The sequence below is a fragment of the Limulus polyphemus genome, unplaced genomic scaffold, assembly GCF_000517525.1.
Source record: "Limulus polyphemus unplaced genomic scaffold, Limulus_polyphemus-2.1.2 Scaffold3103, whole genome shotgun sequence".
Taxonomy (NCBI): Eukaryota; Metazoa; Arthropoda; class Merostomata; order Xiphosura; family Limulidae; genus Limulus; species Limulus polyphemus.
In genome coordinates this window covers 62,052-76,165 of record NW_013668713.1, presented here as the reverse complement: position 1 = coordinate 76,165, position 14,114 = coordinate 62,052, and the positions used below count along the sequence as shown (strand labels likewise).

Here is a 14,114-nt window from a genome sequence, read left to right as displayed (position 1 = left end):
TAACAAAGGATAGGAAATTGTGCAAGGGTGTTCTATTCACATGCGTTTATATTATCACCAAGGGTGTTCTATTCACATGCGTTTATATTATCACCAAGGATGTTCTATTCACATGCGTTTATATTATTGCCAAGGGTGTTTCGTTTTTCCTGGCAGTTATTTAGATTTAAAAATAATTATTTCCAGAGAAATAATTATTAATCTAGGGTGCTTGAAGATTAAACAATCCTCCTTCACCCCGCTCGTGGAAGTAAAGGCTTAACATGATAAATAGGAAATTAATGCGGCTAGATATGTAATTTTAAAAAGATCAAGGGAGAGTAATTTTAGATATTAAAAAGTGAAGCAGAGTAAACTAAAACTAAATGGTGTTCTATTCACATATATTATCACCAAGGATGTTCTATTCATATACGTTTATATTATCACCAAGGGATGTTCTATTCATATACGTTTATATTATCACCAAGGGTGTTCTATTCATATACTGTTTATATTATCACCAAGGGTGTTCTATTCATATACGTTTATATTATCACCAAGGGTGTTCTATTCATATACGTTTATATTATCACCAAGGGTGTTCTATTCATATACGTTTATATTATCACCAAGGGTGTTCTATTCACATGCGTTTATATTATCACCAAAACAAAGAAAAAAAAAAGGTTAATATTAATAACATAATATTAATTAATGTTAATAACAGTAATATTATACACGTTATACCACATTGGCTGATATTAATATTGCAACGTTTTTTCTTTGGATGAGTTATTTTTGAATTATTTAATTATATTTGTCATATGACATTATGTTAGGCCTATTACATTTTTAATCACTGCATTCCTAATTTAGTCCCTCAGGGACTTTCAAGAATTAGAGGAGTATGTAATAATAGTATTTCAACCACACTATATTTATTTTATCTATTGCCGACCACGCGTTTCGGTTAATTCAGAACTCTTAATTCATGCCGGCTAGAATACAACGAACACAGTAGTGGTCAGAACACTATTTATATAAGCCATTTATTACAACAACAGTTGTAATGATGTGAACGCCTTTTACTAGCTGGCGAAGCATGATTAGAATTAATTATGTTTATTTCTTCCATAACATTTACTTCAGGCTACTGTCACTTGTACACAGTTGTAGGCTTAAGTTCACAAATAACGTTTTCACTTTCAACAGGAATTTCTCACTAATGGTACTATGACTAACGTACAAAAAAACTTACTTATACAATTTCACTGCTAATCGATCGCGATAAGGAGCAGTGATTTGAATACTTCACTAACTTCTCAATCACTGAAAACTAACCCAATGCTTTACTTATTTTCCTACTTATAATGCATTTTTATTTCTACGTATTTCGTCCAGTCACTCGATCATTAAAATTCACGAATATTCTAGGGCTACTTTTATAAACTTTTTGAATCTAGTGTCATCTTCATGTCAACAGATTCTTATAGCAAACAACCAAATTAAAACGTTAGAAATATAGCTTTCAATATTATGATTAATGAAGTGTCTTACTTTGTAAACTATTTTTGAAGTTCGTGGTTTCTGTACAAGCCATACGTTTCACATTAACGTTACAGTTTAAACTTATTGTGCAAAATTAATTCAAATATTTAATATATTATTATTAAATAGGTGAATTAAATTGATAAGTTTACTTAAATTTTAATGGAATGACTAAACTACTGGCTGCTGTTACCTTGTTAAACTTACTTGCTAAATTATAATATCAATAATGATTATGTAACAGCGGTTCACAAACTATTTTCAGTATCAACTCTACTTCAGATATCCCAAATTTGCGTAACCCCATCTAATCGAAAATATATATTTACCGATTATTCAGCTTTGTTTGCTACATAGAATTTTGTCGCCAAATTCGTGAGCCAGCCAGGATCCCAGGTTTCAAAACCACTGTTTTAAGACATTTTGATGTTTTAATACCTGATAAAGTTCTCAATCAAACCGCTCCTCCAAGTTCTGACTTGAACAACGGACTTAAATTATTTAATTTCTGTAGGGCATATTGTGTATATAAGACATTTTAATACTAGAAATGAACGACCTTAAAACACCAAATTTGTTGGTTTTTTTCCTTGGACATTCAACGCTTTGCTTTAGAGCTTACACTTTGTGTTTTAGTGGAACGCTCCTGAAGAAGCTGCAAAACAAAGCGTTGAGTTTCCAATTAACTTTAAATATAAAAAAAAATTGGTAGTTTAAGATCGTTTATCGTATCTGCCCGATTATAATGCGCACTTTTCCCTCCAAATACCTCCTGAAATACTAACTGCGCATTATATTCACACACTTTCAATTTTGTTAGGTATTTTATTATAAGGTACCACCGACAATCATTAAAGGTTTCGAAAAACATTGCATATCCAATGGGACGGATGATGACATGCTGCGTGAATCAGAAGAGGATGAAGCAAAGGTTCAAGGAAGCAAATTAGACGATAGTGACATTTCTAGCGATGACGAAGATTTATGTGAAGATGAATGATTAGCTTAGTGTATTACCACGTACGAACTTTTCAACAAATTTTGTAAAATTGACACGTAAAAAAAACTCAATAAAAGATTTCTAAGATGTTTAGTACGAGGATGATTGTTTACTGTATTTAGAAATTATTCAATGCATTTTGTACAACTGATGTGTTACAAAAAATTGTCTTCAATTTAACCTTTCAAAATTGGGTGCACATGATATTCGGACAAATTCAGTATTCCTAGTTCTAAAACTGATTTAGATTATTATTTAGTCAAACTATCTCGGAGTTTTCAGTGGTGTACTCGGCCAGGTGGTTGGGACGCTCGATTCGCATCCCCGTCCCACCAAACATGCTCGCCCTTTCAGCCGTGGGGGCGTTATAATGTGACGATCAATCCCACTATTCGTTGGTAAAAAGAGTAGCCCAAGAGTTGGCGGTGGGTGGTGATGACTAGTCTTACAGTGCTAAATTAGGGACGGCTAGCGCAGATAGCTCTCGTGTAGCTTTGCGCGAAATTCAAAAACAAACAGGAGTGTACTCAGGAATTTAAATTTTCCTGCTATTATGGTGGGGGTAGAGCACATTGAACAGGCACATATATGTTTATAAATCTATTATTGGTGGCTTGTTTACTTCCCCCCCCCCCATTTTTGCATACCTCTGAATGGGTTTATAGTTTGAGGTTAAATAATTCTAAAACCTTAAACTTTTTTAACACTTTACACTGCTATTATAGTGTTTTAAAGTTATGTCCTGTTGTGAAGTGACTAATATTAATATTGGCCACTAGCTTAAATTTAGTATAAAGGTGAACAGAATCGATATAATTTATTTTATAACAAGCAAACGAAAGACATGCGCATAACGACTGCAGTGAGGGATACGATAAGAATTTGGCGGCACGTCTAGGCTCAAAGAAATTAACGTAGTTGAACGTAATCTACATATAAGATCTGGTAGTCCCGTGAACAAGGGAGACTTTTTAGACTACATTTTGTACATTCTTGTTGTAGCTTCTCGCCTGGATAAAAATGTTGATTAAAGTAAAGGTAGGACGGCAGTTTCAAAGAAGAATTAATAATAATATTAACTTTATCAGTTTCATTAACTTAAACCGTTTCACACGTCACAGGCTGCATTATATTTATAGATTATATAGGCCCTGTGTAATACGTTATCACGGTAATGTACTATCGATATCATCAATGGCTTTAAGTCTTAACTTCTGAGAAATTTTAATAAGGCCAAGATTTGCGTCTGATGCTTCTACATGTGTAATGAGTCAATGACGCCTTTCCTGGCCCTTAAATTGAAATGACCATGCTTTTTGTTTTGAATTTAAAAAAAAAAAATACGTAGTTGTGACACTTGTTTATTTGGCTATGTATATGATTATAAATTTTTCACATACGATTAAATTCAAATGCCATAATGTACAAAATATTTTTATTATGTCAAAATGTGTACATTCTAAATTGTTGTAATGGGTAAGAAATAATAAGTTTGTAAAAGTACTCCAGGTATTTCAAGTTCTAGAATGATGAACAGTAGGACACTGACTAAAGCAAACGGTTTATCAATATCATAACAGTTTATTTTATATATATAGTTATAATGTGATACCAACTTAATTATTATATATTTTATATAATTATATTAAGTTTTATAGAATTAACAAAAGTGCTATGTGTAGAATTGTGAAGTGTAGAGATAGTTGTCCATTACTGTGAACTTGTAGTGTCATTAGAATACCAAGTAAACATTAAATCAAACTTAGGTACTGTTAGTGTTACATCTTCATAGTTGAGATGTCTAGCTCAGTATTTTTCAGCCAGATTTGCTAGATGACCCTCTGCACCTGGGCTTTGGTCATTGTGACCCTCCATTATCTCCACATGGATTTAAAACATTCATGATGTTTTTTAGTACACTGTGTTATAGTTCATAACAAAGGTGATATGTACATCTCGATAACCAAAAAAAAAAAAAAAATGTTGACCAAGTGCAGACAGCTTGTGACCACAATGGAAACCTGCTCGCATCCCCCTTGGAGGTCCTGACTCACTGTTTGATAAGCACTTGTCTAGCCTAAAGAGTACATAGCCAATGAAATAATGAAATCTTGTACAGGGTGTTTAATTGAAACACAACACCATATGCTCATTATGAAATGTATAATAGGCTTAAAGTTATATTTGCTACTGCTGGACAGCATGGAATCATTTGGTCCTTCCAGGCTGTCCTTACACATCCACCCTCGAGAAAAGTTCCCCCCCCCCCCAGGAAATCATAAATCCCCTCTTGAACACCTGAAAAGTGCTACTCTCCACCACTGCCATCATCACCATAGTGTATAAGCTTATCTCCTCGTGAAAAAAGTAAAACTTTCTTAAATTAAATATAGCCTAGCCTGTCTTGGTTTTTCCATATCTTAAACTTTTGTCCTCTCATCATGTTGTCTTCAAATTACAGCAGAAATAAATCAGAAGCCTTAAACCCATTAAGCCTCTTGATAATGTTGTAAACTTCAGTAAGAACTCCTTTTACTCCCCCTTTTTTTTCTCTCAAAAGAAAATAAAAGATCTTAACCTATCAATACAAGATAAACCTTCTATCGTCAGAATCATCAAAGCAGCCTTCATCTGAGCCCTTACAATAAATCAATATTCTTTCTAAGATAAGAAAACCAAAACTGCCCACAGTGCATCCCAAGTGAGGCCTAACTTGTGATTTTATAGAAAATTAATAACCTGTACTGATTTATAATCATTATCTATAAATACACCCTAAAATGCTATTACCTTGACCACTAGCATCAGATCACTGTTTCGATGGCTTGAGTGACTTATCCTCCATCATGCCAATATCTTTTTCCCACCTATATTAAACATGTAATAACACAAATGTGTTACCTTGCACATATAAAGGTAACTTCCCAGATGCCCCCAAAATTATTCTGTAGTCAAAATGGCTTGAAATACCAAAGAACTTAATATCATTAGCAAAGGTTACTAATCATGCCCTATCAGTATCATTAATATATAGGGTACAGTTTGAATGAACTTTATTAACAACAACCATTTGTCTTATTCCATTCAACCACATTACAATCCAACTAACCAGTTCTTTAGCATTATTATGTTTCACTAAATTATTTCGTAAAGCTTTTTTTATCTTGAATTTTTCCCATTACAGAAGTAAGACTTACTGAACTAAATTTCTCCAGGGCTGTTCTTATACCCCCCCCCCCTCTTTAAAAATAGAACTCTCCAATCCTTAGGTACTTGTCCACTTTCTACGAACCTACCAAAAATAGGAGAGAGAGAAAAAAAACCATGAGGAAATCTTGTTTAGTCCAATTTCTTTACCTTTTTTTATTCTCTTGATCTTTTTTCTTACCACCAAGGGTTTAATATCTATGTGGTTTACGTCAGTATTTCCTATAAAATGCTCAACGTCAGGAATATTGCCGATGACTTTTGTAAAAACAAAAGTAAATATTTAAAAGCTCGGCCATCTTGTAGTCATCAATAAAACCCTTGCCATTAGCATCTTTTACAGATCTAATCTTCATTTTTAAAACTTTGCTTACTTTTAATTTTAAAAAAATTCTTGCTGTTTTAACATTACCACATAGCTAATTATCATAAGCCCTATTTAAACCAAATCCCAAGGTTTCTTTTGGTTTTGTCAATCTTCCAACTAAATTTGTAGAATTTATCTCTGATATTCTCCATCATGTCTTTAGTACACCAGTTGCATTTGATCTTCCCTGTTATCTATTTCCTCTTTTTTTTTGGGACATGTCTATTTCAAAATTTCCAAATCCATCACATATTCACCTTTTATATCTGTTATAAAACATTAATCATAAATTAGTCTTATGGTCTCAAAAATGGCTTTTTGAAAATTAAGAACCAAATTTTTATTATTATCTCAATATGTAACAAAACATCAAACCTAAACATGCAATGATCACTATTCCCTACATATTCAACTCTTGCAATCATATCCTATTTATTGGTTAACAAAAACCTAAAATGGCCACCCCCTCAGTTTTGACTTCATACAATCTCACTCAAAGTGTCTAAAATTAAAGTCTCCAATCATTATTGCTTCAGTATTCCTATGAATAATAACCCTGATCTCATCTTATAATTTCTCATTGACCTCAATGGTCTATAACTATTTCCAGTTAAAAAATGTTTACCCTTGAAGTGCTGATTGTAGCCCATATAGATGACTACGGTTCTTTTGTTTTCAATCTCAAAAGGCTGCTGTTCATCCTCATGTAATGAGCCCACCTACCCTGGCCTCTCTCTCTTCTTCTTCTTCTTTTTTTTATAAACTCTACTGACAAACTACCTTAACTGCTCAGTATAAACTCTACTGACAAACTACCTTAACTGCTCAGTATAAACTCTACTGACAAACTACCATAACTGCTCAATATAAACTCTACTGACAAACTACCATAACTGTTCAGTTAAATTCTACTGACAAACTACCTTAACTGCTCAATATAAACTCTACTGACAAACTACCATAACTGCTCAGTTAAATTCTACTGACAAACTACCTTAACTGCTCAATATAAACTACTGACGAACTACCTTAACTGTTCAATATAAACTCTACTGACCAACTACCTTAACTGCTCAATATAAACTACTGACGAACTACCTTAACTGTTCAATATAAACTCTACTGACCAACTACCTTAACTGCTCAATATAAACTCTACTGATAAACTACCTTAACTACTCAATATAAACTCTACTGATAAACTACCTTAACTGCTCAGTATAAACTCTACTGACAAACTACCTTAACTGCTCAATATAAACTCTACAGATTAATGACCGTAAGTTTAAATTGTGTCATTGATATAATGTGTGTAATAATTAAAAAAGAATGGTGTTTCCTTTGAAGAATACTTGTATTTAAAATACGATTACTGATGCACAAGCAACTAAGTGTAAAAAATGTGAATTTTTGAGGCTGTTAAATTGTTTGTTTGTTAAAACATCAAATACGACCTTCATAAGTAAAGGAAATTTGATTCAGGAACTAAAGACATGCCACTGTTGTGATTTTAAAATCATCATCATAGTATTTATTTGTGTTATGCATATATATTTAATGACCATATTATAATAAAAACTCTTCTTTTTTCACTCATTGCTCGGACTTCATGTGGAATTGGTCCAGACACTCACAGGAAAAGAGGTGAGCTGAAATTTCAATCATACATAGTAATTTTGAATACCTTGTGCTCTGTTATTGTGAAGAAAGTTCAATGGTGATCAATGTCAGTACATTTTTACAGATAATTATGAAACTAGCTATTTAGTTTTTACAGTATTCAAGCAAGAAAAAAAATTAACACCAGTATAATAATTTGATTTATTATCTGTAAGATTACCTTCTTCAAAACTAGTTTGTTTCTCCTTTAGAAGGAACAGAAGATCATAAGAGTTATATCTAAAGTAAGAAAAGTCTCGTAAGAAAGTCGTGTAATGTAACAGAAGTTATGTGACAAAAAAGACATGCATGAAGTAACATTGTAAGAAAAGAATCATAACATAAAGATCGGGGGTGGACAAGGTGATTTACTTTCTGCGTATGTACGAATGTTTAAAACTTTCCTGCAGACATATTTGATGACTTTGCTAGAATTCTTACTTTCATACCGACATAGTATTTTAAGCAATACGGTAATAGATAAAATAATTAATTAATTAACGACACTATACCTGAAGGTTATTTTACTCCTTATTCAAATGTAAGTGCGGTTCAGTGTTTTATTCAAGTAACAAAATTATATAATAACGTTATAAACTACCTTACAAAAAAAAAGCACTTATGTTTGCATATTCTGTCCAATTTTGATGTGAATCTTTCAATTCTGTAATGTTCAATATGTTTTATGTAACTAGAATCTAAACAAAAGACAAACTTGAATTTTAAACACAGTAAAAAGAGACAAAAACTTGCATTTTTTTTTATGCTTCACTGACACAATATCACAAAACACTTATTTGAGCAGAGCACTTATAAAAGAACCTGTGGCCTTTGTTCAGGGTCAGTCAGTAGTAATTTGGCAAAATGACGGTGACCGCAGCATAGTTTTAAAGAAACATGGAGAAATTTACTGAAAAATTTTTCAATTGTAAGTGCTAATCAGCCACATATTTGACTCCTTTGTTTGTATTTGAGTTTGCTTATTCAACTTCCTGGTGAAATGAATTATGAAATACGAGGAGTCTTGTCATAACAAGGAAGGCTCAGGCATGGCCAGGTAGTTAGGCTGCTCGACTCGCAATCTACGGGTCGCGGATTCGAATCTCCATCACACCAAACATGCTCGACCTTTCAGCGGTGGGGGAATTATAATGTGACGGTCAGTCCCACTGTTCTTTGGTAATAGATTAGCTGCCTTCCCTCTAGTCTATCACGGCTAGCGCAGATAGCCCTCGTGTAGCTTTGCATGAAATTCAAACAAACATAACAAGGATAAGAACCACATCAAGTACATTAGAAGTCACACACCTTAAGATAAGGTGCAGTTGTATCATAAGAAAAATAAGAATTACATCTTAACACATTGCAACCTTCATCATAAGAATGATAAAAAATCACATGTTTATAAGACCACATCATATTCTTAAGAAATCACATCATAAAAGTAGAATGTATATGTGTGTGAAAAGTTGCATCTTGATAAAAAAGAATTACATAATTTGATTAGTGACTGGGTAAGAGACATCCTAAGCATGAATAGAATTTTATTACTAGAGAAGAAGAATTTAAACAAAAATTAAAATCTAGTGTAAGAATATTCCTCATCAACAGTAGTGGTTGTAATATTTCCCTAAAGAGCTGAATTAAAAAATCTCATCCACTCTTAGAAGAAGATTCGAGTTTACTGTTGGGCGATAAATTTAGGAAAACTGGCCACACAGCTAGATAAACATTCACTGTAGCAGATTTGGTGTCTAGTCGGTTAATTAACACGTTCGCAGCATAGGTGATTTGTCTAATTATGCAATAGGAATGTAAGGCCTCATTGTGAAATCTGCCTTAGATACAGCTAATTTTATGGCTTTATGTTATGTTTTATGACAGAATGACTGCATTGGGAACTTTCTCTTGAGTGTACCACCGGTGGTACGTGACGTCCTGTCTTTACCCATTTAAACTTTGGCTGTCATGTGCCACCAGTGGTACACACTATGATTTAAGTAATAATAATCAAATGATCATAATATTTAATATTTTTCCCTTTCTTTTTTTTTTTCAACCTTAAATTTGCTTCTTTTTTTTTTTTTTTAGTAAGAATTATGAATATTTCACAGTTTTATGGCCGTAAAAAATGGATATCAGATAAAATAATCTCTACTGTGGTTGATAATAGTTCTATCCTTATTATATTACAGTCTTCATAACAGTTTTCTTTTTTATGAAAGAAGTTTTTTTTGCTTCAGTTACTCACAATGAAAAAAATTAATGCCAATCTCTAGATGTAATTTTAAAATAAAAAATGATTTAATCATGTAAATGTGTTTTATTTCAACATGGCATCTGTGCTCTACCAGTGGTACATGATGGAAGGCATGGCTTTACTATAGCCATCCGTATAAAATAAATGCTTCATATAGGACTTTGGAGATAGGAGGTAGTTACATCTTATGGGTGCTGTGTACCACAAGTGGCTCACGACATCCAACAGAAAACGTGCATATGTACCACCCGTGGTGCACAATGTCGTGAAGTTAAGTTCTTAAGAGAGAAAAAAAATGTTATTAGATATTGACAGTGAAAATGTATATATAAAAAAACCAGCTTAGTTTATGTCTATTAATGATAACATTAAGCTATAATGTATGTTTGTTTGTTTGGTTTTCAGATTGAGATTGATATAGAACCAACGGATAAGGTTTGTTTAATTTTCTTGTATATTACTTATACATTATTATACATAAAACATACAATATTATTTCATGAAAGCTTGGGATTATTTTACCTAGAAATTTGATATAAAAAAACAATTTTTTTGTTTCCAAATGCATACTATCACCAGTTTGTTAATTTGGTATCAATAAATTATTGGTTAATTCTCCCTTATTATAGTTAAGTTTATGATGTAGTAAAGTATAAAAAATTAAGCCAAGTGCTCCACTTCTTGTCTGTGCATGCTGAATTTTAGGGAAGTAAAACAAAAGAATGACACAAGGGTGATACAAAATGGGTTTGTGATTAACTTTTATCCAGACTATGAATCCAAGGACTGACCCATTGCTGGTAAAATAGGCTCCACTTTTTGGGAACATGGTCAGTATAAGAGTGACAGTCAAACCCCACTATTCTATCTGACAAGAAGAGGTGGTAGCGATGTTGTTGACCAACTATTTTATTGCTGGTCTATCAGTTGAAAATTAGTAATGGCTGTACACAGATAGCTCTTTTATATCTTTGAATAAAATTCTGAAACAATTAAACAAAATGGATGTTAAAACTCGTTGAAAAACCAAATGATTAAGAAAAGTTCATGTATTGAAATGACGAAGTTTACTAATGTTCAGAACAGATAAACTATTTTAATTCCATTTAATTTGTTTTTAACATATTCATGTACCAGAGATGGGACTTGTCCATTTTTTTCACAGTGAAAAAAAACATCATTTGAATCTGGTTCATGAAAATCTTCAGACTCCATTCAATTGGTATTTGTTTTCATCACCTACGTGTACTTCATCTGGCTGTAACTAATCCATCCCATGATAATTTAGAACATGTGCCATGATTGGATGAACATGCACCAAGAGCAGCCTTTTGTCCAATAGGAAGCTTCATTAGTTGTTGCCAGGGGTAGTGAAAGACATGCACTGAGCCAGGACAAGTCAATAGGCCAAAAGAAATAGGCTTATTGAAATTTATACTGATGTCACATGTGCACCAGTGAATTTCACAAACGTACTGCAGTGTAGTGTTAATGTGTCCAGAGACCTCCATTTTCCAAAAAACATGTTGAATGGCCTGTGCAGCTCTGTCCCACCTCTTTCTTTTTTTTTCTCTCTAACCTACTTTCATCCCTGATATATATTTATATTATCACCAAGGATGTTCTATTCATATACGTTTACTTGCAGATTAAAAAAAAGAAAACTAATTATAACGGTGCAGATACTTGATTTTTAGCAACTGCAGGTTAAAATAATGCATTGCGATGTTAATATATATAAAAAAGTTACATGGTTTCTAACAAATATATTTGTTTGGTTTTTAGAGCAAAGCCAAATTGGGCTATCTACTGTGCCTTCAGCAGCGAATCGAACTCTCGATTTTAGTGTTGTAAGTTCGTAAACTTACCACTGTCCCATCGAGAGACGATTTTTATTAAGTATTTGAACACATAATCATAATCTAAAAAGCACACTATTATATCACACCTGTAGTCATTTGTAGACTTTTGTTTGAGGCCAGTCTAATAGAATAAGATTGAAATCAGTTAAGTTTCATTCTTCGTAGACTAAAAAAATCTAAATAAACGTGAAAAATAAAGTGAACATTTCTGAAAAGATATACAATCAAGAAAATATTTGTATGACTTGTCCCTGCAAAAGTAGATTTGTTAAAACTTAATTAACAAATTAAAATTTTAAGTAGAGAACTAAGAAATTATGTAGGATGATAGAGGAAGCTACAACAACAACCAAAAAAGCCAGAACTCTTTCAGAGAGTCTACCTTTAAAGAGCATTCAAATAGTATTGCTTCGTGTAGTAACAAAATTAAATGAGTGTTGCTATACTTTAAAGTCCCTCAATGGCTCGGCAATAAGCTTTGGAATTTATAACAATAAAATTCGGGACTAGATCCCTGCTGTGGGTGCAGTATAGATAGCCCATTGTGTAGCTTTGTGCTTTAACACAAACTCATAGAAACATAAAAATGCGTGGTAAACTGCGATAGTTTATTAGTTTTAATTGTGTTTTTATATGAGGTTTAGGAAAAAGTGGAATACACAAATGTTACATGTGTGACAAATAGATCTTTAAATTTCTATTGTTTTATTTTTTCTAAGTAAATCGCTGCAATATTATTATTCACTCTTGGCTTTCTTAATAGACTGGAAAAGTGTATAGTTTTGTTTTGGAGCTTTAAGATCAGGGTTAAATTACTTTATTTTGAACATTTTTAATGACTTTCAATGGCTTATTTTGTTTTAATATTCAAAATAATTATTACAGCGTACACGAGATGGCGCCATTTTCCAAACGTCATAGATGATCCTTTGAGGACATTTCTCGCGTCATAAGTTTAGTTATTCCTTAATTTCTGATAAATCGTTAGCTTTTTAGTTTCGTTTACATTTTTAAAATAAAATCCGAAGCATTGATTATTAATAATCACGTCACAGACTCAGTGATTGTTTGTTGTTAAACGCAAATTTAAGTTATACAATCTGTGCTGAGGACATTGCATGGATCGAACCAGAATTTTAGCGTTATAAGTTTTTAAGCCTACTTTTGAGCCACTGGAAAAAGAGCGGACTTACCCAGGGATCGAGTGATTAGCAGTTGGAAACTTCCAGTATCAGAGATCGAATTATCGCGAAGAGTATGTTACATGATTTTATATACTTGGATTATAATGTACAAGCAAAAGTACCCGTCCCCAGTGACGGGAAATGTTTAAGTTAATCTGTCAATTTAAATCATTTCATGAACTTTAAAAAGGTTAATTGTGTTGCACTCTTGGTTTCACTCAGAGCCCAAGCTCTCGGCTACTTATACCGCCTATCGCGAAAAGTAATTATTGAGCATTTCAGTCATGCTAAGAGCTGCTCAACAATAACATGCGGTAAATCTACATTTTTATTCTTTAAGTCAAGTCATATTTTGAAATGTAAATGATAGTGTGATTAATTCCTAACAATTTAGTGTAGATTTGTTTGTAATTAAGCACAAAGCTGTACAATGAGCTATCTGTGCTCTGCCCACCACGGATATCGAAACCCAGTTTCTAGTGTTGTAAGTCCGCAGACATACCGCTGTGCCACTGGGGGGTTTTAGTGTAGAATATCCTGCTTGCGAAATAAAATTTGGCATCAACATTATTCATGCCTGATCTCCCATCATTTCAAAAGTGAATGTTGAGCTTTGCCTGCGTGCGCAGCTTTTCAAACGCAGCGCGGGAAGCAAGCGTCGTAAACGTTGGTTTAATAACACCATCTTTCATGAAAACACTGCCTTATTTAGTAAGGTGGTTTAAGAACACCATCTTTCATGAAAACACTGCCTTATTTAGTAAGGTGGTTTAAGAACACCATCTTTCATGAAAACACTGCCTTATTTAGTAAGGTGGTTTAAGAACACCATCTTTCATGAAAACACTGCCTTATTTAGTAAGGTGGTTTAAGAACACCATCTTTCATGAAAACACTGCCTTGTTTAGTAAGATGGTTTAAGAAAACCATATTTCATGAAAACACTGCATTATTTGGTAAGCTGGTTTAAGAACACCATATTTCATGAAAACACTGCCTTATTTGGTAAGATGGTTTAAGAACACCATCTTTCATGAAAACACTG

At 32.9% G+C, this 14,114-nt stretch overlaps 1 long non-coding RNA gene across 1 annotated transcript; it reads left to right on the top strand.

Moving 5' to 3' along the window:
• The first annotated feature begins 3,387 nt into the window (after window positions 1-3,387).
• LOC106468665 lies at window positions 3,388-10,458 on the top strand. The gene is made up of 3 exons (XR_001291396.2): window positions 3,388-3,568; window positions 7,731-7,748; window positions 10,429-10,458. It is a non-coding gene; the product is annotated as an uncharacterized LOC106468665 (long non-coding RNA).
• Window positions 10,459-14,114: the final 3,656 nt, after the last annotated feature.